Genomic DNA, 22,380 nt, shown 5'->3' with positions numbered 1-22,380 from the left:
AGTATTCTCTCAAGCTGCAGCACCAAAACCTCTCAAGGAGCTCGACACAATCCAGCACAAAGCAATCCATGTGACCTGAATCTCATCTACCATCCTAAACATTCACGCCCCATAACACTGGCATACAGAGGCAGCAATGTATAGAATCTACACGATGCTCTGCAGTTCCTCACCCAGGCTATTCTAACAGCAGCTCCCAACCCACAACCTTTCCTGTCAGGAAGGATAGGGGTGATAGGTGTCTGGGAACACCAGTACCTGTAGGTTCCACTCCAAGTGACACATCATCTTGCCTTTGGAATATATCACTGTTTCTTCATCATTGCTGGGTTCAAATCCTGGAACTCTTACGCAATAGCACCCTGTATAACCTTCAGCAGAGGACTGCGGACATTCAAGAAAGCAGTTCTCTACCCACCTTCACGGGCAATCAGGGATGGGCAATAAAAGCTGGCCCTGCCTTCTCTGATGGTTTCTGATCACTCAGCCAGGTGACATTATGCTGATATCGTCTATCACATTGTCTATAACATTGTGATAAATATCGACAAGACTCTACTTATTTAACTAAAACAATCTCCTGTGCTGCATGTTACTGCAATGCTGAGCTGCATCATTTACCATTTAAACCCATGTTTGGAATACAGCTCCAGAATGAAATAGAGTTGCTGCAGGGACTCTAGTGGTTTGGGGAGAGTCTGTTGGGCACCTGGAAGAGCTTGCTTAAAGTCTTTCTGAATGGGAAGATATTCTTAGAGAACTGAAGAAAAAGCCTCATACAACAAAGCTGCCATCTTCAGAGTCAATCTGGGGAACTTTTGGTGAAAATCAAGCACTCAGTTCCAGCTAGTACGTGCCAATTATATTTTTCATGCTTTCAGCTTTTGTAAATATGTGAACATATTATGTCGCTATTTGGTTCAATCAAATCATTGTAAACAATCACTTAAGCAAATAATGCTTGTGTTTCTGAACTATGCTTTTCTGATTTTTTTAAGCAAATGCCTTTTGAATGATGCTTTATTTTCCTTTTGCGCTATTCAATTAATGAGTAGCATTTCATGCTTCGTACCAAACTGTGTTCACTACCTTTGCTGTATTCATATCCACAACACATAGAAATGTTACTACGTTGGCTCTGTAATCCCATCTTCCACACTGCTTCCCCTTCTCAATCTATATTTTATGTGTTTGCTCACTTCCCTCTTAAATGAAGTGGTTGCTTTCCTAACATTTGCTTGTTTTAAAAAAAACACTTGAAATATAAATTGTAAAACCTTACTTCTCTTCAACAGCAATCATTTGTCAATCCTTAATCTGTTATCTCCTTTTAAACAGATCCATTTTAGTTTTCTTTGCTCCTAGTTTTTCAAACTTCTTGTCACAACCCTTATCCTGTCATCGACATTGTCGACTTGCATTGTCAACTTTTCCCTCGACTCCAATATTTCTTCCATAATGGGGAGCAGGTGAATGGGAACACTGCTCCCTGCAGCTTCCCTTCTAACTGGAACACTGTCCAGTCTTGGAAAAATATCACTGGTCCTTCATCCTCCCTGGGCCTAATTCTTGGCACCCCCCGACCCCCCCCCCCCCCCCCCCCCCACAGCTTTGTGGGTTCACCCTTCGCTAGGGCTGGAGCGTTTCAAGAAGGCATCTCACCACCACCTTCCCCAGGGCAGTGTGGAAATGGCCTCAAGTTCCAGTGTGTCAATGTTTCATACAACCCTAACATCATCGCTTGTTATTCGTATTTACTTCCCTGAATATGAAACTAGAATTCCATTTTCTCATATAACAGCAAAGAGCAAGCCTGTATTTCTATCACACTTTTCACTGGCTTGGGATATCTGAAAGTGAGCCATCAAGTTATACAATGTGGAAGCAGGCCATTTGGCCCACCATTTTCTTGCTAGCCATTAAGAACCTATCTCTCCAAATTTCAGGTATGGCCTGTATCTTCTATGCCATGTAATCATCTAAATACCTCTTAAATGCTGTGAAAATAGTTGCCTCAACCACACCTTGGGTATGTGTCTTCCAGATTTCAACCATTTTCTGGGTGATTTTTCTCTCAAATCCCCTCTAAATTTCCTCCCACTTATCTGAAACCTATGACCTCTGGTTATGGACTCCTCTGCGAAGGGGGCAAGTTTCTCACCAACTATGGTAGCCACACCCCTGTTGCATACCTCAATCAGGTCCCCTCTCTGACATCTTCAAGGAAAACAAACCCAGCATATTCAGTCTCTTCTCGGAGCTAAAATGTCCATCCCAGGTAACATCCTGATGAATTTCCTCTGCACCTTCTCTGGTGCAGTCATATCCTTTCTATAGTGGTGATCAGAACTGCATACAGTATTCCAGCTGTGACCTAAATAATGTTTCATATGGTTGTACCACAATATCCCTGCTCTTATATTCTGTGTCTGGTTATTGAAGGTAGGTAACCTGTATGCCGCCTTAACTGTGGGTTGCTGCCTTAAGGGATCCCTAGACATGAACACAAAGGTCCCTCTGTTCCTCAATAATTCCTGGGGCTGTATAATTTTTTGTCGATATCCTAGCCTTATCAGTTCTCCCAAAATGCAGTCGCATACATTTTTCAGGATTAAATTCCCCATCTTACCAACTCATCAATATCATTCTATAGCCCTCCTGACTATCAATGACACCACCAATTTTCATGTCGTCTGAGAACTTACTGATCATATCTCCTTCATAAACATCCAGGATATTAAGGTATATAACATACAGCAAGGGTCCCAGCACCAATCCCTGCAGTGCATCACTGGGCACAGGATTTCGGTCACAGAAATAACCTTCGACTGTCACCCAGATCAATTTTGGATCCAAATTGCCCTGTATTCAATGGGCTTTAACCTTTTGGACTCGTTTCCTATGTGGGGTCTTGTTATAAGATTTCTTTATTAGTCACATGTACATTGAAACACACAGTGAAATGTTTGCATAGAGTGTCCTGGGGGCAGCCCGCAAGTGTCACCACGCTTCCGGCACCAACATAGCATGCCCACAACTTCCTAACCCGTATGTCTTTGGAATGTAGGAGGAAACCCACGCAGACATGGGGAAAACGTACAAACTCCTTACAGACAGCGGTCAGAATTGAACCCTGGTTGCTGGCGCTGTAATAGCATTATGCTAACTGCTACACTACCGTGTCGCTGGTCGAATACCTTACTGAAATTCATGTCCTTTACATCAATTATGCTACCCTCATCAACACCCTTGAGGGGGTCAGCTCTTCAAAAAATTCAATTAAATTAGTCAGACAGAATCCCCCCTCAACAAAGCCATCTTTATTAATCCCTGCCTCTCCAAGTGCAGATTAACCTGTTCTCTGTTTAATAACAACATTTAAAAGGCAGTTGCACAGGTATATGGATAGGAACGGTTTAGAGGGATATGGGCCAAATGAGGGCAAATGGGACTACTTTAGATGGGCACCTTGGTCGACATAGACCAGTTGGGCCGAATGGCCTGTTTCTGCGCTGACTCAGAATTGTTTTCCAAAAAATCTCCCTACCACTGATGTTAGGCTTACTGGCCTGTAAATTCCTGAGCTGCCCCTGCTACCTTTTTTGAATAAAGGTTATTTGCTGCCCTCCAGTTATCTGGCACCTTACAATGGCCAGCAAAGATACAAAAGTTTCTGTCAGAGCCCCAGCAACATCCTCCTTGCTTCTCAAAGCAGTCTAAGGTACATCCCATCAGGTTCTGCGGATATATCCACCTTCAAGCTCACTTAGAAATTTAATACCTCCTCCTTTTCAATGGTAATTTGTTCCAGAATTTCGCCACTCCCCTCCCCGAACTCTCCAATTAAAAAGTGTTTTACGTTCAGTGATGTACTTTGAAGGGCAGTCACTGTTTTAATGGAGGGATGCGATCTAGTATAACTTCTTTGTAATCTGCTTTTAAAAATTTGTGTGAACGTATCCCTAGGGTCTTTGTTCACACAACCCATATCAACAGTAAATGCTCTATCAGATGATAGCTGCAAGGCATAGTTTTCTGCAGACAATATAAAAGTCAGAAAACAGGAGCAGAGGTAGGCGCCTCAACCTCTTAAGCCTGACGCACCTGCCCCAGGCCTCCTCTTCTCTACCAGCTACTCACAGTTCTTGGTTCCCAATCTTTTCTCTATCAATGCTGCCATCAGGCAGGAGGTACAGGAGCCTGAAGACCCACACCTCAAGGTTCAACAACAGCTTCTTCCCCACTGCCGTCAGGTTCTTGAACCCACCTGAAACACCCTGACACTACCTCGGTCGGTCTCTCTCTCTCTCTCTCCCCTCTCTCTCTCCCCTCTCTCTCTCTCTCTCCTTGCATTAATATCGTTATGTTTATTTTGTTGTATAAGTTATGTATAATTTATGTTAATTTAAGTTTATGTTAACTTATGTTTGTCATGATAGTAATGTACTGTGCTGCTGCTGCAAAAATGCCATCCTTAATCCATTTTCATGGCATTTATACCTGGTGTATGTGTGCCTATGACAATGAACTTCTACTTCATCTTCACCCGCCAAAAATGATTTAGCCTCCACAACCCTCTGGCATAGAGAATTGCAGAGATTCACCACCCTCTGTGAGAAGAAGTTCCTAAACGTCTCAGTTTTAAATGATAGCTCCCTAATCTTGTAACTATCATTTGAGATTCTCCCATAAGTGGATACATGTACCTTGTCATGCCCCTAAGGATCAATTAAATCACCCATCATTGGTTTAAACTCCAAAAGATGTAGATCTAATTTCTTGTGCTACTCATGATAGGACAATCCTCTCATCCCAGGAATTAGCCTGACAAATCTCTTTTGGACTATCTCCAATGCCAATATAACCTTTTTTAAACAACAAGACCAAAACTGTGCACATTTTCTGAGAAAGAGGAAGTGAGGCAGAGCAGTTTCTAGAGAGAGTTCCAGAGAAATCATTCAGGATAACGTTCTGATTAGGACAACGATCATTTCAGGAAAGTTTCCTTAATCAATATGTAGATGTCCCAACTAGAGAGAGCAAGATACTGGATCTCCTCTTAGGGAACGAGACAGGACAGGTGACAGAAGTATGTGTAGGGGAACACTTTGGATCTGGTGATCATAATTCCATTAGTATCAAGATAATTATGGAGAAGGATAGGACCAGTCCTAGGGTTAAGACTCTAAACAGGAGGAAGGCCGATTTTGAGGGCATCGGAAGGGATCTGGCAGGAATGCATTGAGATAAGTTGTTTTCCGGCAAAGAGATGCTTGGTAAGTGGGAGGCCTTCAAAACTGAAATATTGAGAGTACAGAATCTGTATGTTCCTGCTAGAATAAAAGGTAAGGCTAACAGGTTTAGGGAACCTTGGTTGTCGAGGGATTTTGAGGCCTTTGGTAAAGAAAAAGGAGGTGCATATCAGGTATAGGCAGTTAGGATCAAATGAGGTTCTTGAGGAGTATAAGAAATGCAAGAGAATACTTAAGAGAGAAATCAGGAGGGCTAAAGGAGGACATAAGGTTGCTCTGGCAGACAAGGTGAAAGAGAATCCCAAGGGTTTCTTTAGCTATATTAAGAGCAAAAAGATAGTAAGGGACAAAATTGGTTCTCTTGAAGATCAGCATGGTCACCTATGCATGGAACCAAAAGAGATGGGGGAGATCTTAAATGAAATTTTTGCGTCTGTATTTACTCTGGAGACAGACACAGAGTCTATAGAGCTGAGGAAAAAGAGTAGTGAGGTCCTGGACTTTATCTAGATTCCAGAAGAGGAGCTGCTGGCTGTCTTGAGATGAGCAAGGGTGGATAAATCCCCAGGGCCTGATGAGGTGTCCCCTCAGACCTTGTGGGAGGCTAGTGCAGAAATTGCAGGGGCCTGGCAGAGATGTTTAGAACGTCATACCTGATATGCACCTCCTTCCACCGGTGAGCTGCCGGAAGACTGGAAGATACCTAACATTGTTCTGTTGTCTAAGAAAGGCTCTAAGGATAAGTCGGGAAATTATAGGCCGCTGAGCCTGACATCAGTCATGGGTAAATTATTGGAAGGTATTCTGAGGGACAGGATATATAAGTATTTAGATAGACAGGGCCTGATTAGGGATAGTCAACATGGCTTTGTGCGTGGCAGGTCATGTCTAACCAATCTAAGAGAGCTTTTCGAGGAGGTTACCAGGAAGGTTGATCGTGGGAAGGTGGTGGACGTTGTCTACATGGACTTTAGCAAGGCCTTTGACAAAGTCCCACATGGGAGGCTGATCTAGAAGGTTAAGTCGTTTGGCATTCAGGATGAAGTAGCCAGTTGGATTCAACGTTGGCTTAGCGGGAGAAGCCAAAGAGTGGTAGTAGATGGTTTTCTCTCCGATTGGAGGCCTGTGACTAGTGGCATGCCGCAGGGATCGGTGCTGGGCCTGTTGTTGTTTATCATCTATATTAATGATTTAGATGATAATGTGGTAAACTGGATCAGCAAATTTGATGACACCAAGATTGGGGGCGTAGTGGACAGCGAGGAAGGCTATCGATGCTTGCAGCGTGATCTGGACCAGCTGGGAAAATGGGCTGAAAAATGGCAGATAGGATTTAATGCAGACAAGTGTGAGGTGTTGCACTTTGGGAGGACAAACCAAGGCAAGACTTGCACAGTGAATGGTAGGGCACTGAGGTGTGTGGTAGAACAAAGGGACCTGGGAATACAGATCCATAGTTCCTTGAAAGTGGCATCACAGGTCGACAGGGTTGTAAAGAGAGCTTTTGGCACATTGACCTTCATAAATCAGGGCACTGAGTACAGGAGTTGGGATGTTATGTTGAAGTTGTATAAGACATTGGTGAGGCCAAACTTAGAGCATTGTGTGCAGTTCTGGTCACCTACCTACAGCAAAGATATCAATGAGCTTGAAAGAGTGCAGAGAAAATTTACACGGATGTTGCCAGGAATTAAGGACTTGAGTTATAGGGAAAGGTTGAATAGGTTAGGACTTTATTCCCTGGAGTGCAGGAGAATGAAGGGAGATCTTATAGAGGTATACAAAATTACAAGGAGTATAGATAGGGCGAATGCATGCAGGCTTTTTCCCCTCAGGTGGGGTGAGACTAGAACTAGAGGTCATAGGTTTAGGGTGAAAGGTGAAATATTTAAGGGGAATCTGAGGTGGAACTTCTTCACTCAGAGGGTGGTGCGAGTGTGGAACAAGCTGCCAGTGGAAGTGGTGGATCCGGGTTCAAGTTTAGAGAAGTTTGGATAGTAAATGGATGAGACAGGTATGGAGGGCCATGGTCCGGGTGTGGGTAGATGGGACTAGGCAGAAAACCAGGCTAGCATGGAGTAGATGGGCTGAAGAGCCTGCTTCTGTGCTGTAGCGCTCTATGACTGTATAACAACTGTATCCTTGTGTGGGAAGGGTAAAGGGTTAGATCCTTGAGAGTTCAGAGACCCCAGAAAGTTTGGGAAAAGGGTAAATCTGGAGGAGACTGCAGAGTCAGAAGGGAAAAACTGTTCAAGGGCTAGGGAGACAAGGAGCCATTATCAATTAGTGAGGACTAGCATGCTAGATATGCTCTAATTATAATGGGTATATAATTACAGAGACCAGCAATAATAACAATGAAGTGTGTGAAGATTTGATTGTGTATCTGTGAATCAATTAAACAATCCAGGATTTTAGGCAGCAAAAAAAGGGTCAGGGTAATTGGGAATGAATTTTGAAACTATTGCAGTGGCATTGATTGAGGAGAAGAGAAAATGGGCAGCTCTTAATATATTAATAATATTTGATTACATGTGTGCCAGGACTGATGAGGAGGTGGGTAGAAGGTGCAGCGACGATTCTAATGTAAGGGATAAGCTTAGAAAAATCAAAAAGAGAGACACCAGAAAATAACGAGGAGCTGGGGCTACAATGGTTAGGATAGCATTATGGGTGGAGCTTGGAGAAGGTCCAGGATGAAAGAAGATGCAAATGCAGCTAACTTGATGGTCCTGGTCTTACAGGCAGGTACAATTCTAACAGTTAAAAGGCGTTTGGACAGGTACTTGGATAGGAAAGGCATAGAGGGACATGGGTCTAATGTGGGAAAATGGGATTAGCATAGATAGACATCAGGATCAGCATGGATGAGGTGAACCGTAAGGTCCCATTGCTGTGCTGTATGACTCTATTAGAAACTCAGAGACTTGTTTCTGCAGGCACTTGCTAAGAAGAGAAATGGTGACAAAGAGACTAGAGTTCACTCTTCCCTCCACGATGAGTTTTGAATAGCATTCGGTTTTGCCTGGAGAAAACGAAGCAGAATGAAGTGTGGTTTGGTTGCATGAGATCTGGCAGATAAGGCCGGCTTTCTATCAGATGCAAACCTAACGTCTCCTGATGGCATGCTGCAAGGATGGCAGGAAGTGAACAAAGAACTCCTAGGTGGAGATAAGGAGACAATTTGGAAGGGAAGTAGCTGCATGTGTGGAGAGAGTAGAGTTAACATGCAAGGCCAATGATGTTGTAGTGGAATGCAATTCAGCACGAAATCTTACTGCTCACAGCAGATTTTCTAAACAAATTTCAGAGCTAATGAGGAAGTTGCAATTTGCTTCCAAAGCTTCTACTGTTCCTCTTACATTATCCTTTAGGTTACCTGTTTATCCAGTATTTCAGACAATTATTAACATTCAGCTCAATAATTCTGCCTGCACTGTTGAAAGTAGCAAGTCAGATTGAGGAAGTGGTTTATAAAAGCACATGGAATCCTGTGCCAGAGTACAAAAGCAAGAAAGTCATGATGAACCTTTATATAACACTGGGTTGGCCACATCTGGAGTGTTGTGCCAGTTCTGAGCATCACTCTCTAGGAAGGATGTGAAGGCATTGGAGAGGATGCAGAAGACATTTACCAAACAGATATCAGGAATGAAGGCCATTAGTTCTGTGGATAGACAAGCGCTTAGGGTCAGAGTCAAATAGCCATACAGCGCAGAACAGGCTCTCCAGCCTACTGAGTATGCATCAACCAAAACAAATCTGGCATGAGGAGAAACATCTTTCCACGATGGAAAGATGGAATCTGGAGCAAAAAATACAAACTGCTGGAGGAACTCAGCAGGTCTGGCAGCATCTGTGGAGGGAAAGGAATAGTTGGCTTTTCGGGCCGAGATCCAGAATCACACAACAAATTGTTGGGATCAGGAATCAGGGCAGTGGCAGGGGTAGGTTCAGTTGTGGGGTTCAAAGTGGAGCTGATAAGTAGGTAAAAGGAAAGTAAATAGAGGGTTGTGGAGAGAGGGCAGGGCGAGCCGGACTCTTCTTGTACCCTGGCACAGACATAGTGTACAGTGCTGTCAAGTGGCTTTTACTTACCAATAACCTCTTTGGAGGTGGTCAGTTTGGGTTTTGCCAGGACCACCCAGCTCCAGATCTCATGGGCCAAAGAGCTGAATTCCAGAGGTGACATGTGAGTGATTGCCCTTGGCAACAAGACAACATTTGACTGAGTGTGACGTCAAGTAGCCTGATAATACTGAGGTTACAAATAATCTGCTGGAGGAACTCAGCAGGTCAAGCAGCATCTGGTGGGGGTGGGGGGGGGGGGTGGGTTCCTCCCACAGATGCTGCTCAACCCACTGAGTTCCTCCAGCAGATTGCTTGTTGCTCCAGATTCTGGCGTCTGCAGACGCTTCTCTCTAATATTGAAGTTGATGGGGAAAGCTCTCCAGTTGTTGGAATCACATATAACACAAAAGAAGATGGTTATGGATAGTGCCTCAACAGCTTCGGTGACCCAGGTTTGATATCAACCTCGTGGAGTTTGCACAGTCTCCCTGTGACCGGGTGGGTTTCCTCCAGGTGCTCCGGTTTCCTCCCACATCCCAAAGACGTGCTGGTCAGTAGGTTAGTTGGCTACTGTAATTTGCCCCCAGTTTAGGTCGTTGGTAGGGGAATCACAGGATGGAACTGATGAGTGAAAATAGATTATAGGGAAATAGAATTGATTACTCTGAGAGCTGGCATAGACATGATGGATCAAATGGCCTCCTTCTATGTTGGAAGAATATATGAGAAATCATCCCAGCCCTAGGACATCATTAATCAACAAGGATCAACTCTGATCCAGATCAGGATCGTTCAACGAAACCAGACTCCTCCCTCCACCTACCTACAGCACCCTAACATCCCTCCCTCCAGTACCACCAAATCCAAAGGTCAGTCCACCATCAACATTGCCAAAGCTTGGTCCTCTCCAAGAATTAACAAAATGCGTGGCTTCCTTCCCAAAGCTTCCAAACACAAGGTTCCCTGTGTAAAATCCTAGAATTAACCAAATATAATTAGCTCTCCATAATCTCAACTGCATGCAGCTGCTTGGAAAATGAGGAAGTTATCCCAGATCTCTGAGTGAAGCTAAATAAAGAACAATCAATGGAAAAACTCAGAATTTAATTTCCCAACTTCTAGGTAAACACCCAAAAATGTAATGTACTAAATCACCCGTCCCCTGAACAACTGATGGGAATAATCACAAAAACTTTTAAAAGGAAATTAAATATAAACTAAAAAATAGAAAACATTTGCAACGTGTGAGAATGTGTGATTAACGGATAGCTTTTCAAAGAGTTAGCACAGACAAGATGAGCCAAATGCCTTCCTTCTCTGTTGACAGGTTTTGTGACTGTTCAGCAATTGAAGAGTAGGAATGTTTGTCGCATGATTTGAATTTAAATTATAAGGCTTTCAAATTTGGAGGGCCTTTAATTTAACATCAGATCAGCAAATGATTCTTAGAAAGATACTCCTGTCAACCAACTGGATGAACTCAATTATGAATTTGAAACACTTAACCAAAATAAATTAATGAAAATTAACACTTTTTATAACCAAGTGCTGTGGGACTTACTTCCACACAGGCTGAGTGCTAATATTTTCCACACACTCCTGTCTTCTAATTCCCACAACATTAAAGGGGATGAGCACCAAATTAACATCGATTTTACTTTCAACAAGTGAGCCTTCCCTATTCTGCAGATCATTCTTTCAGTGACGTTAGCTTTTGGTGTGCCAACCCCTTTAAGAAATTAGAGGCGGATATTGAAGTTGTTTGACGGGTGTAACCTGTTTACCGGTTTTGTAGCAGAAGAGAAAAGAGGACATTTGCCATATAATGACTTTGTAACCAAAGAAATGGAACTCACTTGCCAGCCAATTTCTCTTTACCTTTTTTAATGGAACAAAACAGAGAGCTCCGCTGTGTTGGAATGACTGGAAGGTAGGTTTATGAAACCCTTTTACAGACTGAATGACTTGGTGTTAGAAAACAGGGTCAGCTGAGAGACAGACCGACAGTTTCTTTTTATTCTTGCAAGAGCGAAGGAAGAAAATCTAAACAAAAAGGTTTCCAAATGCTTTCGCTAACAGAACATGAAAGCAAAGGACCTGAAGAGAAGCTTTTGTAAAGAGGAAGAAAAGTACTTATTATATTTTTAACATATTTCTATCTACTTCCTCTCTAAAAATACTAAGCAGATGGAGCTTGACATGCAAGTATTAACAGTAACAAAGCAGGCTAGATAAACTTACAGAAAAGGCTCCCTCTTCGAACCTGACTGACACAGGCTGCATTTGCTGCTTGAGGGAGTGCACGCCGTGAGTTAGGGCTGTGCTTACTTTGCAGTCAAACTCCCCATCCAGTGACAATCTATTCTCCCCACTTTTAAATATCACTACACTGCTGGCTTCTTCCTGTGAGTTCATTAACTTCCCTGGGCTGTTCTCCTGGCAATATGTGAACCTGCCTGTTGCAACTGCTCAAGCCTGTTCTCAGACCCCACTCCACATCTCATCCTATGTGTAAAGCTGTAAGAAATGGGGGCAAGAATAGGGATACTGTGATTTCCACCATTTAAAATCATGGCCAATCCTCTACTGCAGTCCATGTTCCTTCTGTACCCTCATATCTTTCTATTTCTCCAAGATCCAAGAGCAGAGCTGCTGCCTCACAGCTTCAGTGACTCGTTTAGTACTGATCTCTGGTGTTGCCTGTGTGGAGTTTGCATGTTCTCCCTGTGACTGGATGCGTTTCCCCGGTTTCTTCCCACATCCCAAAGACGTGCTGGTTGGCGGGTTAATTGGCTGCTGTAAATTGCCCCTGGTGTGTGGGAGAGAGTGAGAATCTGGACAATGAGAATGTGGGGAGGGAGTAAAAATTGTAACTGGGTGGTTGATGTCAGCACAGACTTGGTGGGCCGAAGGGCCTGTTTCTGTGCTGAACGACTCTCCTCCACTAATCCCATCTGAAAATGCTGGTAATTCTCAGCAGGTCAGGCAGCATCTGTGGAGAGAGATGGACCCTTAAAGATGCAGGTGAAGAATCAGAAGTAGTGAAGAATTCCAAAGATCCACAAGTTCTAACCTTTGAGTAATTTCTTCTCCCAGTCCTAAAGGAAAAGAGCCCTTATTCCATGACAATGCCCTCATTCCTGGTTTAGTATCTATCCTGGTAATCTTTCTCAGAATTTTAGAAAATGGATCAGATGGCACTAGTTTCATCAGCATTATGTGGCTGAAAACTGACTCAGCCTGCAGTGAACAGGTTTGAGTAAATTGATTTGTGACCATTGCTAGATGCATTGGAGATTTGATTGGGCACTTCCTATCCTGAGTCACCCTTGCAACACTGAGGTGATTTCCATGTAGGGCAGCACCCAGGATGACATCTTTCCACATACAGCACTTCTTTTGGAATGTTCCTTGGCATGCCCAGGGCATGGCTGTACCACAGCACCAACCTGGCAGGGTTCAAGTAGGTAGAATAATGGTCTAAGTCCTTGGGTTCCTCCAACACCTGCTCCTACCCAATGTATAGTTGGTTTCCTGACCACCTCTCAACCCCATTCCAATCTCCTACATCCCCCCCTCCAGTGTTCCCTCCTGTTCTCCCTCCTCCTCCCCCGACCTCAAGGGCCTGCTTCCAATTCTCAGCTCTTTCCAATGTCACATGACCTCCCTGCCTGCAGCCCAAATTTCACAAAGACCTGAGGCAAGGTTCAAGGGAACGCACCAACCCCACACCCACAGACTTGATCAAGCCTACAGTGATCTCCCGAGCCAGTGCTGGGAGAGAAGAACCAGGTGACACATTTCCAGATACATGTAATGTAAATTCCCTGTTCATTGCAATTGCCTCAGGACTAACTTGAAAGTGTATTTGATGTCGTTAGATTGTGACCAAATTGATTGTCATTCCACCTCATTCACAGCATTCCAACACATCCTTCAGGCTCATCAAACAATCTGCTGGAGAAACTCAGAACCTTGTAATCGACAATTGTCGACAATTCCATTCCCCTGCAGATGCTGCTTAACCCATTGAGTTCCCTTAGCAGATCATTTGTTGATCCAGATTCCAGTACCTGAAGTCTCTTGTTTCACCACCCTTAACACTACCTTGAAACATTTAAGGTGAAATATTCCAATGAGGTCACTTTTATTGGTTTAAAACTCCAGTGGGGATATCCCGAAATTTCTTAATTGTTCCTCATGAGACAACTCCATATCTCAGAGTCCAGTAAATTCATATTGCTCTCCATTCTACTGTACAGTGGGAAATTAAGTTGCCCATGGTCTTGTCTTAGCAATTTTATCTTTTTTTTTGGAGAGCTGGGCATCATTGGGAGGGCCAGCATTTATTGTTCATTCCCAATGGCTCTTGAGAGGGTGGTGGTGAACTGCTTTGAACCACAGCTTACCTTCTGGTGAAGGTAATCCGACTGTGCTGTTGATAGGGAGCTCCAGGACGTGGACTTAGTAATGATGGATGAACAATGATATATTTCCACCTCTGGACGGTATGCAACTTGGAGGAAACCTGAAGATGGGGCTTTCCTTGTCCTTCTTGGTGTTTGAGGTGGTGAGTTTGGGGGGTTCTGTCAGAGTAACCTGGGCAAGGAACTGCAGTTCCTTTCGTAGATGGTTTACCCTACAGCCACTGTGCGTTGGTTGTATAGGGAATGAATGTTTAAGGTGACTGATGGGGTACAAATTAAATGTGCTGCTTTGTCCTAGGTGATGTTGAGCTTCTTGAGAGGAGTTGGTGCTGCATTCATCCAGGCAATTGGAGAGTATTCCATCTTGCTCTTTCCTTAGAGTCATAGATTCGTAGTGTTATACAGCATGGAAACAGACCTTTTGGTCCAACTCATCCATGACAACCAAGATGCCCATCTATGCTAATCCCATTTGCCTGTGTTTGGCCCATATCCTCTAAACCTTTCCTGTCCATGTACCTGTCCAAATGTCTTGTGAATGTAATTGTACCCACCTCTACCACCACCTTTGGCAGCTCGTTCTAAAAACCCATCATCCTCTGTGTGGAAAAAAAAACTTGCCCTTCAGATCTCCTTTAAATATTTCTCCTCTCACCTTAAACCTTTAGTTTTAGACTCCTCTACCCTGGGAAAAGGGTTATGACTATCTACCCTATCTATGCCCTTCATGAATTTATAAACCTCTACAAGGTCACTCTCAGCTTCCTTCACTCCAAGAAAAATAGTCCCAGCCTAATCAATATCCCCTAATAAGTCAAACCCCTCCAATCCAAGCAACATTTCACATTTCACATAGAACATCACAGTACAGGCCCTTCAGCCCACGATCTTGTGCCGACATTTTGTCCTGCTCTAAGATCTATCTAACCCTTCCCTCCCATGTAGCCTATTTCTATGCCCATTTCCACACTCTCTAACTTAATCACGTCCTTCCTATGGTGTGGTGATCAGAACTGCACACAATGCACAAACTTGTGGCTTATGAATCAGAATAAGGTCAATTCCTTGGTCTTGCTGACATTGAGAGCGAGGTTGTTGTTGCGACACCACTCAACCAGCCGATCTATCTCACTCCTGTACGGCTACTCATCACCACCTGAGATTCTGCCAACAAATTTATAGATGGTGTTTGAGCTGTGCCTTGTGGATGGATGAAAGGCTTCTGGGTGTTAGGAGATGAGTCACTTGCTGCAGGATACCTAACCTCTGACCTGCTCTTGTAACCACGGTATTTATATGGCTGGTCCAGTTGAGTTTCAGGTCAACGTTGACCCACAGGATATAGATGGTAAGGGACTCAGTGTTGATAATCTATTCAATGTCAAGGGTAAGTGTTTAGACTCTCTTTGTTAAAGATAGTCATTGCTGGTCACTTCTGAGGTGTGGACGGTACTTGCCTGAATGTTCTCTAGTTCTTGCTACATGCAGGCATAGACAGTTTTATTTACTGAGAAGTTGTGAATGGAATTGGACTTTGTGTAATCACCAGTGAACATCTCTACTTCTGTCCTTGTGATAGAAGGAAGGCCAATGATGAAGCAGCTGAAGGTGGTTGGGCCTAGCACAATTGCCTGAGGAACTACTGCAGTGATGTCTGGGGCTGCAATAATTGAGCTACAAGAAGCACAACCATTTCCTTTGGAACAAATTATGACTCCAGTCATTGGACTGTTTTCCCTTTGACTCCCATTTAGTTTCACCAAGATACCGCACTTGGTCAACTGCTGCCTTGATGTATGTGAAGTGAGTTACTCTCACTTCATCTCTGGAATTCAGCTCATTGGACCATGATTGGACCAAGGCTATCACGAGGTCTGGAGCCAAGGAGTCCTGGTGAACCCAAACTGGGCTGTTGATGGTGGCTTTCATCACATTACCAGTGACTGAGAGTAGAATGATTGAATGATTTGACTCAACCTCCCCTCCACTGACTCCGTCTACACTTAGCAGCTAACATAATCAAGGACCCCTTCCATCCTGGTTGTTCTTCTCCCCTCTCCCGTCGAGCAGAAGATACAAAATCTTGAGAGCATGAACCACCAGACTCGAGGACAGCTTCTATCTCACTGTTATCAGACTCTTGAACTTCTCATATGCTAAAAGGTGATCTTGATCTCCCAAATTACCTCGTTGTGGCCCTTGCACTTTATTTGCCTACCTGCAACACTATATTCTGCATTCTGTTTTTCATTTTACTAGCTCAATGTAATAACGTATGGCATGATCTGTCTGGGTGGCACACAAAACAAGCTTTTCACTGTATCTCGGTACATGTGACAATAATAAACCAATTCCAATACCCATTTTGTGAACAGGACATATATGGACAATTTTCTACATAGCTGGACAGATGCCTGTGTTGTAACTGTACTGGAACAGTTCGGATAGAAACACAACTAATTCTGAAGCACAGATCTTTATTAGCTGCGATATTGTCTAGTCTCATAATCTTTGCTGTCTCCAATGTGATGGTGAGGACCTTGGGAAGAAGGTGAGATAGATCACCCACTCGGTATTGCTGGTTGAACAGAAGTAATGATGCAGCTCTACAAAACTCTGATTATACCACACTTGGAGTACTGTGTCCAGTTCTGGTCGCCTCATTATAGGAAGGATGTGGAGGCGTTGGAGAGGGTGCAGAGGAGATTTACCAGGATGCTGCCTGGATTAGAGCGTATGGAATATGCGGAGAGGCTTAAGGTGCTAGGGCTTTATTCACTGTAAAGGAGGAGGATGAGAGGAGACATGATAGAGGCATACAAAATATTAAGAGGAATAGAGTGGACAGCCAGCGCCTCTTTCCCAGGGCACCAATACAAGAGGGCATGGCTTTAAGGTAATGGGTGGGAAGTTCAAGGGAGATGTCAGAGGGAGGTTTTTCACCCAGAGAGTGGTTGGTGCATGGAGTGCGCTGCCTGGGGTGGTGGTGGAGGCTGATACGTTGGTCAAGTTCAAGAGATTGTTAGGTAAGCATATGGAGGAATTTAAGATAGAGGGATATGTGGGAGGAAGGGGTTAGATAGTCTTAGGTGTGGTTTGAAGGTTGGCACAACATGGTGGGCTGAAGGGCCTGTATTGTGCTGTATTGTTTTATTGTTCTATGCTTCTAATTGCTTCAGCCTTGTCCTTAACTCTCGCCCACTGTGTCTGGTTGTCATTGAGGATGGGGATGGTTCTTGGAGACTCCTCCTCTCATTAGCTGTTTAATTGTTCACCACCATTAATGACGCGATGTGGTAGGAATGCAGAACTTCAATTTGATCCACCGGTTATGAAATCAGTTAGCTATGTCTTCTGCATGCTGGTTCTATGGTTAGCTCACAAGAAGGCCTGTGTTGCAGCATCACAAGGCCTGCACCACATTATTTTTAGCTATGCTTGTGGCTGCTGTTCTGCACTCCTTATTGAACCATTACACTAATCCTGTATTGTCCCATTTTTGTTTATTCTCCCCACATTCTCATCAAATTCCCCAAGATTCTGCTTTTAAACTCAAAGGAAAATCAGCTGCAAAGACTGTCTAAAATTTGTCTGCAAGGATGAGGAAAGGGTAACGGTGGAAAGCTTACAAGGGACTAATTCAAATGGGTTATTCAGATTGTGTCATAAACCTGGAGAGATGAATCTTTAGTCCTTTAATGTGGGGATGTTAAATCAAGATCCTACCTGTCCTGGCTGTGGACCTGTCCTGGCTGGGCGGTTTTGGCGGATGTTAAAGGTCTAGTGGTATGATTCAAATGGAGTGTGCTATATAAGTTATTTGCTGTTGGGATCAACCTGTGCACAATAAAGGTTGCCCATGCAATTACCATCATTAATTATTCTGGAGGTGCAATTATAATGTTCTGGGAAATATAATAAGGCATATTTGGAAATCTGTCTTCCGTGTCTGATTGGAAAATGTCCATTACTATTGAGTTTGGTGGAAAACCTTCCATACAGACAGCATTTTTATTAGTGAGATGACTGTGTTGGCAGCTCCCTGAGCTGGGAACGAGCCCAGGAGCATGATGCAGCAAAGTCTCTGCACACTGGTTTGTATTTTAGTACTTCTAAACTGTTGTTAGTGTGGAGAAATTAAATGGATGGACAAGAAAATACCAGCTTGTCCTTCAAGCCAGCCTTCATAACAGGGCAATAACATGGATGCATCATGTAGTTAGTACTTGGAGTGTTGTGTGCAGTTCTGGTCTCTGGGTGATCATGGAGCATCATGTAGTTAGCACTTGGAGTGTTGTGTGCAGTTCTGGTCTCCGGGTGATAGGAAGGATGTGATTAAATTTGAGAGCGTGCAGAAAGGATTCACAGGAATGTTGCCTGGACTGGAGGGCTTGAGTTATAAGGGGAGATTGGACAGGTTGGGACTGTTTTCCCTGGAGTGCCTGACGCTGACCATATAGAGGTTTATAAAATTATGAGGGGCATCGATAGGGTAGATAATTGCAGTCATTTTCCAAGGGTAGGGGAGTCTAAAACTAGAGGGTATAGGGTTAAGGTGAGAGGGAAAAAATTTAAAGGGGATCTGAGGGACATGTTTATCTCACAATGGGTAGTGTTTACAGTATATGGAATGACATACCAGAAGAGGTGATAGAAGTGGGTACAATTGCAATGTTTAAAACATTTAGACAGGTACATGGATAGGAAGGGTTTAGAGGAATATGGGCCAAACGCAGGGAAATGGGACTAGCTTAGATGGAAGTCTTAGTCGGCGTGGACAAATTGGTCTGTTTCTATGACCCTATGATCTCATCATGTGAATATATTACATGTAAACACTGAATGTAGATAGTTCCTTCAGTTGTTAGAGTAAACACCCACATTCAATGTTCCAGTGCCCTGTAACCAGGCCATCTGGCAGTGTCAGTGGGGCTACTGTACTCAAGGGCCAATGGGCCAGTCTCATTGAAAGAAAATTACATGAAACTGCTTGTCGTTATTTATTTATACTTGTTCTGATTTGTATGTGTTTTTATTGCATTACTGTGATGTTAAATTATGCAAAGTCCTGACTTCATCTATGATTTTCATTGCACAGCTGAATAAATTGTCTGCTAATGGGATAAACTGGATAAACCTTAACTGGTGAATCCTAGGCACACTGTCCGAAACCGGGGCAATAAACCAACCAATAAATGAAAGGTGGAACGGAGAAGATCAGGGAGGCAAAAACAAAAGACTCAGAGATCAATGCGTGCAGATGTGGGAAAATAAATAATTTACCCTGCCCTTGTCCACTGAGTCATTGCAAGCCTACTCCTGGGTCTAAGGAGAGCTCAATCACTGAAGGTAAAAGCTCCAATCCATTCATGAAGAAAGGTCATTCTTCCGGAAAGCAAAGCAAAACATGCCACACACAAAAGAAAATATTATTGATCCCTGTTCAATTATTTTACATATATTTTGTTAAAAGTCATAAAGCAAAATGAAAATTTACAATTACAGATCAGCTTACATATTATAAAGTTAACACATTGGGTGAATTAATGAAGTATGCTTAACTATTTACAGATGATATATCAAACACATACTTGCACTCAAAAACAGACACACACTAAGTATGTAAAAATAACTTAGCCTGGTGCCCACAGCTTGCACTTAGGCTACTGTAATTTAAGAGCCAGGGCTGATTTTTGGTCTCAATTCCATCAGTGCCACAGTTTTAATGTTGGCAGTGAAGTGGGTTGAGGGGGTGGGAGGGCACAAGCTCTTTATAAATGTTGGGGAAGATGGGTATGTAAGAAAGACCACTGAAGTTAATGCATTTTCCCCCATTACCATATGGGTTTCCCTGGGCACTCCAGCTTCCTCCCACATTCTGAAGATGTGCAGGTCAGTAGATCACTGTCAGTTACCCCTGCTGTAGAGGAGAGTGGTAGAATCTGAGGGGACTTAATGGGAATGTGCAGAGAGTAAAATGGGATAAGTGTAAATGGATGCTTGACGGTTGGAACTTGGTGGGCCGAATGGCCTGTTACTTTGCTGTATGACTCAATGACATTTGGGTGAATGACAATAAAGGAACTTGAACTTGAGCAGAGCTGTGATGACTATTTTTATCAAGATGGTGATGAGTTTAATAAAAAATAGGATGTGTAAGGTGGAAAGTTCTCGATCTATCACAGCGTCCTCGGGCAAACTTAGAAGTGGAGGGGTCTGCTTCTTAATCAATAACTCGTGGTGCTCAGACATTCCTGGCGAGCTCCTGCTCACCCAGCCTGGAATATCTAACGGTGAAGCGTCGACCATTCTACCTGCCACAGGAGTTCACTTCAGCTGTCCTGATGGCAGTCTACATCCCACCACAGACGGACATGAAGCCTGCACTCAATGAGCTATACTCCGTGGTCAACAACCTTGAGACAGGATACCCTGAGGCCCTCGTCATTATCGCAGGTGACTTCAACCAGGCCAAACTCAAGAGTGTGTTACCAAAATACTACCAACATGTCTCCTGTCCCACCAGGGGCCCTAACACCCTTGACCATTGCTATACAACCATTAAAGGTGCCCTCTGAGCCACCCCTCACCCTCAGTTTGGTAAATCGGACCACCAGGCTGTGCTCTTCCTCCCTGCACACAAACAGAAACTGAAACGAGAGGATCCAGTACAGAGAGTCGTGCAATGCTGGTCTGAGGAAACAGATGAGCTTCTCCGTAACTGCTCTGAGACAGTGGACTGCTCCATGTTCAAAGACTCAGCTGCCAGCCTTGATGAGTATGCCACCACCATCACGGACATCATCGGCAAGTGTGTGGAGGGCTGTGTACCAAAGAGGACAATATGGGTGTTCCCAAACAGGAAACCAAGCATGAACTGTGATTTCCACTCCCTACTGAAGTCGAGGACTGCAGCACACAAATCTGGTGATCCTGACCTGTACAAGAAATTGAGATATGACCTCAGGAAAGCTATCAGGAATGCCAAGAGATAATCCCGATTCAAAATAGAGTCCCAGACCAGCCGTCAGTTGTGGCAGGGCTTACTCGCTATAACGGGCTACAAAATGAAGTTGGGCTGCATAGTTAACAACAGCACATCCCTTCCTGATGAGCTTAACACATTCTATGCACGTTTTGAACAGAAGGGAAGTGGATTGTCACCAGCCACCCTGACAGCCTCCAATGCGACTGAACCTATGGTCACCGTCGAGGACGTAAGATCAGTCTTCTGGAGAGTGAACCCGAGGAAAGCATCTGGCCCAGATGATGTCCCTGGCCGTGTGCTCAGATCTTGTGCTGATCAGCTGGCGGGAGTATTTGCGGACATATTAACCTCTCCTGCTACAATCTCAGGTTTCCACCTGTTTTAAGAAGGACCACTTTCATCCCAGTACCGAAGAAAAGCAAGGTAACGTGCCTTAATGACTACCGACCTGTGGCTCTGACATCCACCATCATGAAGTGCTCTGAGAGGCTGGTCATGACACACATCAACTCCAGCCTCCCAGACAACCTGGACCCACTGCAATTCACCTACCGCTGAAACTGGTCTACAGCAGATGCCATCTCCCTAGCCCTACACTCAGCTCTGGAGCAACTGGACAGTAAAGACACCTATGTTAGACTATTGTTTATTGACCACAGCTCTGCTTTCAATACTATAATTCCAAGCAAACTCATCACCAAACTACAAGACCTAGGACTCAACACCTCCCTCTGTAACTGGATCCTTGACTTTCTGACCAACAGACCGCAGTCAGTGAGGATAGGCAGCAATACCTCCAGCATGATTATTCTCAGCACTGGTGCCCCACAAGGCTGCGTCCTCAGCCCTCTACTCCCTATATACTCAATACTGCATGGCCAGATTCTGCTCTAACTCCATCTACAAGTTTGCAGATGATACCACCGTTGTAGGCCGTATCTTAACTAACGATCAGTCAGAGTACAGGAAGGAGATAGAGAGCTTAGTGGAATGGTGTCATGACAACAACCTTTCCCTCAATGTCAGCAAAACAAAAGAGCTGGTCATTGACTTCGGGAAAGAGGGCAGTGTACATGCACCTGTCTACATCAATGGTGCTGAGGTCGAGAGGGTTGAGAGCTTCAAGTTCCTAGCAGTGAACATCTCCAATAGCCTTTCCTGGTCCAACCACGTAGACGCCACAGCCAAGAAAGCTCACCAGCGCCTCTACTTCCTCAGGAGGCTAAAGAAATTTGGCATGTCCCCCTCGACACTCACCAACTTTTATCGATGCACCATAGAAAGCATCCTATCTAGATGCATCACGGCTTGGTATGGCAACTGCTCTGCCCGGGACCGCAAGAAACTGCAGAGAGTTGTGGACACAGCCCAGCACATCACGGAAACCAGCCTCCCCTCTATGGACTCTGTCTATACCTCTCACTGCCTTGGTGAAGCAGCCAGCATAATTCAGACCCCACCCACCCGGGGCATTCTCTCTTCTCTCCTCTCCCATCAGGCAGAAGATACAGGAGCCTGAGGGCACATACCACCAGGCTCAAGAACAACTTCTATCTCTCAGTGATAAGACTATTGAACGGTTCCCTTATACGTTGAGATGGACACTTGACCTCACAATCTACCTTGTTGTGACCTTGCACCT

At 44.1% G+C, this 22,380-nt stretch overlaps 1 protein-coding gene across 2 annotated transcripts in view; it reads left to right on the top strand.

Moving 5' to 3' along the window:
- Positions 1-11,109: 11,109 nt before the first annotated feature.
- svopl (SVOP-like) overlaps positions 11,110-22,380 on the top strand; it is a 97,862-nt gene continuing 86,591 nt past the window's right edge. For both annotated transcript variants that reach the window (XM_052030521.1, XM_052030520.1), the window contains exon 1: positions 11,110-11,253. The gene's annotated coding sequence lies outside the window, so the exon portion shown is untranslated. The remainder of the gene's footprint in view (positions 11,254-22,380) is intronic.

The sequence above is a fragment of the Pristis pectinata genome, chromosome 15 (genome assembly GCF_009764475.1).
Source record: "Pristis pectinata isolate sPriPec2 chromosome 15, sPriPec2.1.pri, whole genome shotgun sequence".
In the NCBI taxonomy this organism is placed as follows: Eukaryota; Metazoa; Chordata; class Chondrichthyes; order Rhinopristiformes; family Pristidae; genus Pristis; species Pristis pectinata.
This window is presented reverse-complemented; position numbering and strand designations above follow the sequence as displayed.